The sequence below is a fragment of the Lipotes vexillifer genome, unplaced genomic scaffold, assembly GCF_000442215.2.
Source record: "Lipotes vexillifer unplaced genomic scaffold, Lipotes_vexillifer_v1.1 scaffold1466, whole genome shotgun sequence".
Taxonomy (NCBI): Eukaryota; Metazoa; Chordata; class Mammalia; order Artiodactyla; family Lipotidae; genus Lipotes; species Lipotes vexillifer.
The window spans coordinates 364,005-370,266 of NW_006796989.1; positions in this window are offsets into that span (position 1 = coordinate 364,005).

Consider the following 6,262-nt stretch of genomic DNA (forward strand, 5'->3'; position numbering starts at 1 on the left):
ATTCTTTTGCATGTGGATATGCAGTTTTCCCAGTAACACTTGCTGAAAGACTGTCTTTTCCTCATTGAATGGTCTTGGCACCTTTGTCAAAAATCATTTGATCATATATACCAGAATTTATTTCTGGACTCTCTATTCTGTTCCATTGGTCTATATGTATGCCTTTATTTTTTTGTAATTTTTATTGGAGCATAGTTGATTTACAATGTTGTGTTAGTTTCAGGTGTACAGCAAAGTGATTCAGTTATATATGTATGTCTTTATGCTGGTAATCACAGTGTTTTAATACTGTAGCTTTGTAGTAAGTTTTGAAATCAGGAAGTATGAATCCTTCAGCTTTGTTCTTCTTTTTCAAGATTATTTTGGCTATTCAGGATCCCTTGAGATTTTATATGAATTTTAGGATGGGTTTTTCTATTTCTACAAAAAAAAATGACAGAGATTTTATTGAATCTTTAGATCACTTTGGGTAGTATTGCCATCTTAATAATATTAAGTCCGCAATTTACGAACATGGGATATATTTCCATTATTTATGTTTTCTTTAATTTCTTTCAGCAATATTTTGTAGTTTTCAGTGTACAAGTCTTTCACCTCTTTGGTTAAGGTATTTTTCCTAAGTATTTTTCCTTTTTGTTGCTGTTGTGAATGGAATTGTTTTCATAATTTCCTTTTCAGATTGCTTATTGTTAGTATATAGCAACTGACTTTTGTATGTTGACTTTGTAGCCTGCTGAATTCATTTATTAGCTCTAACAGGATTTTGTGCAATCTTTAGGGTTTTTTAAACATAATTTCATATCATCTATGAACAGACATAATTTTACTTCTTCCTTTCCAATTTGGATGCCTTTTATTTCTTTTCCTTGCCTAATTGCTCTGGCTAGAACTTCTAGTACTATGTTGAATAGGATTGGTGGAAGTAGGCATCCTTGTCATGTCCCCTATCTTAGTGAAAAATCAGTCTTTCACCATTGCTGTGGATTTTTCAAAAATGGCTTTTATTATGTTGTGGCAGTTTCCGTCTATTCCTAGTTTGTTGAGTGTTTATTCATGAAAAGGTGTTGAACTTTTCAAATGCTTTTAAAAAATACTTTTATTTTTTAATATTTATTTTTATTTATTTGGTTGCACCAGGTCTTAGTTGTGGCACGCGGGCTCCTTAGTTGTGGCATGCAAACTCTCAGTGGCAGCATACATGTGGGATCTAGTTACCCGACCAGGGATCAAAGCCGGGCTCCCTGCAGTGGGAGCACGGAGTTTTAACCACTGTGCCACCAGGGAAGTCCCTCAAATGCTTTTGCTGCATCAGTTGAGATGATCATGTGGTTTTTGTACTTTATTCTGTTAATGTGGTGTATTATATTGATTGATTTTCATATGTTGAACCATCCTTGCATTGCAGGAATGAATCCCACTTGGTCATGATGTATAATCTCTTTAATATGCTGCTGAATTCCTATTTTGTTGAGAACGTTTGCATCAATGTTCATAAGGGATATTGTTCTGAAGTTTTCTTTTCTTGTAGTGTCTTTATCTGACTTTGGTATCAGAGTGATGCTGGCCTCTAGGATGAATCAGGAGGCATTCCATTCCTCCCTCTTCAGTTTTTTGGAAAAGCTTGAGAAGGATTGGTATTAGTTCTTTAAATATTTGGTAGATTTCACCAGTGAAGCTGTAGGCTTCAGGGCTTCTCTTTGTTGGGAGATTTTTGATTACTGATTCAATCTCCTTACTTGTTATAGGGCTTTTCAGATTTTCTATTTTTTCCTAAAAATTTTTCTGAGGGGGCTTTTGGGCATGAAAGAAATACTTAAAGAGTTAATTATGTTTTATAAATTTATTTATTTATTTTATTTATTTACTTTTGGCTGTGTTGGGTCTTTGTTGCTGCGTGCAGGCTTTCTCTAGTTGTGGCGAGCAGGGGCTACGCTTGGTTGCGGTACGTGAGCTTCTCATTGTGGTGGCTTCTCTTGTTGCGGATCACGGGCTCCAGGCACGCAGGCTCAGTAGCTGTGGCACGCGGGCTCAGTAGCTGTGGCTCACGGGCTCTAGAGTGCAGGCTCAGTAGTTGTGGTGTGCGGGCTCAGTAGTTGTGGCTCGTGGGCTCTAGAGCACAGGCTCAGTAGTTGTGGAGTGCGGGCTCAGTAGTTGTGGCCCGTGGGCTCTAGAGTGCAGGCTCAGTAGTCGTGGTGTGCGGGTTCAGTAGTTGTGGCTCGCAGGCTCTAGAGTGCAGGCTCAATGGTTGTGGCGCACGGGCTTAGTTGCTCCACGCCATGTGGGATCTTCCCGGACCAGGGCTCGAACCCGTGTCCCCTGCATTGGCAGCAGGTGGATTCTTAACCACTGAGCCACCAGGGAAGCCCACTTATGTTTTAATTACTATTCAGTTGATTAAAGTATCAAGTTTAAATATCTCATATCTCTTAAGCCTAAAAAAAGCCTAAAACGTCAGTTTGCAAATATTGTTATCTTAATAAATTCAGTGATCTTTGTATGAAAATAAGATTTTGTTTCTCCCTATTCTTTGGTTAGCCTTCAGTTAACCATGGGCTTTACAGATTAAATCTTCCTTAATTTTACCCCACACTTCTGTACTCAATTGATCAAATTCCCTTGGGCATCTCAAACCATACTTTCAAATTTGACTTAGCCGACTCTTAAATACACCAATAGCCACCCCGTCCCAAGTAGGTTAATTTCCGAGCCAAATCTAATAAGCAAAACCTTACTAAACCGTTAAGCAACTCTTACAAATCTAATAAAATAGACATAAATCTAACAGATTCTCTTACCTGTTTTAAACATCTTAAACGAAGTACATATAAAACAGTAGAATAAAACTCATTATTCCAGATATAGCCTACCCAGCACCCAAATATCAACCCAGGCAGATTCTTTTATTCATCTGGACACCACAAATGTGCTTTCCTAGCCCAAGGGCACAGAGCCATCCTCTCGGGCCATTTCACACTAAGGTGCTGGAGGCTGAACTCTTGGTGGGATAATCTTGCCCAGGACTGGGGTCCAGCATGATTTCCAGGACGATTCATCATGAGTCGGTATTTATTAGGCTGAGTCACTGTGGAGATAATTGGACTTCCCAAGCCTGTGTCTTTTTTTGTAATAGTAAAATCTTCCATAATTTTTCATTGCCTGAGTAGAGCTGATAAGATTCTACCTCCCCTACCAGGGGTGCAATGAATATTTTAGCTGTTTGATTTGTAATGATGAAATTTTGATGCTGACCAAAACTTGAATATAGTATATAGTATACACACAGTCTGGCTTTGTCAACATACTGTAAACATCATTATAAACTTGTACATGCCTTCTTTTTCTTTTCTTTTGTTTTTCTAGCAGGCCTCATATGGCTCTGCAGAGAACTACTGCTTTCTTTCTAGTCCCCAAATTGTCACAAGCTGCTCAGTGGGAGCCCTTTTCAACTGGCTCCTTTATCCTTTAAAATTGCCCTGGATCATTTTGAAAGCATACTTTCTGGCAACACACTGGTACTCCAGGCCCATCTTAATTATCCTTGCCCTAAGACATAGGATCAGACACTTTCCAAGGCTCCTTGCTTCCTTTTGGGGAACTGTACTTGAGATCAAAAATCTAGGAGCTTTGGGCATACGTTAGACCACTCTACTTGACCCTGGGAGTGGGCGATAGCACAGAGGCCACTTTAGAGGCAGGCCCCGAAAAGATATATTTTTAACATGTCATGGAATCATATCATTTTAAATTTAACTCCAATTTAATGGACTACTTAAACCTTTTAATATAAAATTTTTTTTGTCTTTTCTTGAATACCAGCTTCCCTATTGCCACAAATACAACATTTTTTTTACTAACTTTAACGTGAATGCTGTCTATTATAATACCGACCCACGGAGACCAAATTAGACCCTGGGCCCCTTGCCTAGGCTGCACTGCACAGCCCCCTCTCACTTCTGAGATCCTAGTTTTCCACTGACTGTCATTCCTTGGTATCTTTTTGACATCAGAAGCTGGTACTTTTGGTGATGACTGTAGTGGGGACAGTTTGAGTGATATCAGCTCATTGAGGGATAAGTGAAATGACACTATTTTTCCAGTGATTGCTACCAGCTGTACTCTTCACTGATTTCCTGCTTACTGACAGGGTCCCTTAAGGACACACAGTCCAAATCTATAATTTGTCAGTCAGTATCAGTTACTGGGACAGTATCATTTTGGTTGAGTCTCATTGTCTGTTTTGAAACTTCAGTCTCATCTTTCACCCAAAACTGGCCCCATTATGTCAGCACCCTCCCCAGCAAAGACTAGACATGTGGCTCCACTGGCTCTGGTGGGTGCAGAGGCTCTGCACTCTTGCCCACAGCTCTTGTCCTAGGGATTCTTCAGCTGGTGGGAAAGACAGAAGGAGGAAGAATGATGTTTCTTTCCACGACTGCTCACTGGCGGCCCTCCTTCCTGCAGGTCATGATGTGAGCAGCCAAGGCTGGTGGTAACCACCTTCCTGTCTCTGCTGTAGCCATCTCGGCTAATCCAGCTGGACTTCTGGCGGCGCTGGAGGTTAAAGGTGCCTCGGCACTGTGAGGCAGGAGGAAATTAGTCTTGGTAAGTCCTCTAGACGTGGGATCCAGGGAAAGGTGCAGAGTAGTTCGCTGGACAGTAATTACAGGACAGGCCCTGGGCATCCTGTGCAGGCTTGCAGTTCAGACGCATCAGCCTGACGCAGAGGGGAGAGCTTCTGGAAGTCCGGGGTGGGAGGGGGAGTAACAGGGCCACTGGTGCCCCAGGGGTGGCCAGTCGAGCTCCAGGCGGTGGGGACCTGAAGAGTAGCCTGTCCTCAGGTTCAGGTCAACTCTACCACCAGGGAGAGGAAGTGTATCAAAAGGGCCCACCTTCTGCGGGCCTCTAGCCGGCGAGACATTGAGCTGGACCTGGGAAGGGCATGTGTGTGTGCATACACAAGGGCTTGGGGAGTGTAAGTATTGTCTGTTGATCTTCTGTATATGCTTCTAGCTCTTTCCTTTGCATCGCTTCCCCTCTTTTCACAAGGGCTTTAACAAACTTCCCGCAAACAGAGTATCTGAAAAGAAACATTTGTTGAAGACGCCACTGTTGGAGAACGTGTCACCAGAACCCCGTGTCCATGTCTTGGCTGAGTCCTGAGATCTGATTCAGCTCCTTGGTGGTAAGACACAGATGCCCTCAAACTTCTTCAAGAAAAGAGGGGCTGTTGTGAGGCGGGGCCCTGGTAGCGGGCTGGCTGGGAACTGCTTGGCTCAGGGACTTGGGGGGCTGTCACAGGTGAGAAGAAAGTAAGGAGACTTGAGACTAAATGCCACGTGGCTCCTGAACAGTGAAAGCCCCTGAGTCGACAGCGCAGAGCCAGTCTTCATTTCCTGTTTTTGGTGATTGTGCCACAGTAGAGGTTAACATCAGGGGAAGCTGAGTACTGTATATGCGAGCTCTCTGTTCTGGTTTTGCAACTTTTCCTTAGGTCTAAAATTATTTCAAAGACAACCCTCAGAATGGGAGAAAATATTTGCAAATGAAGCAACTGACAAAGGATTAATCTCCAAAATTTATAAGCAGCTCATGCAGCTCAATAACAAAAAAACAAACAACCCAATCCAAAAATGGGCAGAAGACCTAAATAGACATTTCTCCAAAGAAGATATACAGACTGCCAACAAACACATCAAAGAATGCTCAACGTCTTTAGAGAAATGCAAATAAAAAATACAATATCATCTCACACCAGTCAGAATGGCCATCACCAAAAAATCTAGAAACAATAAATGCTGGAGAGGGTGTGGAGAAAAGGGAACACTCTTGCACTGCTGGTGGGAATGTGAATTGGTACAGCCACTATGGAGAACAGTATGGAGGTTCCTTAAAAATCTACAAATAGAACTACCATATGACCCAGCAATCCCACTACTGGGCATATACCCTGAGAAAACCATAATTCAAAAAGAGTCATGTACCAAAATGTTCATTGCAGCTCTATTTACAATAGCCCACAGATGGAAACAACCTAAGTATTCATTATCGGATGAATGGATAAAGAAGATGTGGCACATATATACAATGGAATATTACTCAGCCATAAAAAGAAACGACATTGAGCTATTTGTAATGAGGTGGATAGACCTAGAGTCTGTCATACAGAGTGAAGTAAGTCAGAAGGAGAGAGACAAATACCGTATGCTAACACAAATATATGGAATTTAAGAAAAAAAATGTCATGAAGAACCTAAGGGTAAGA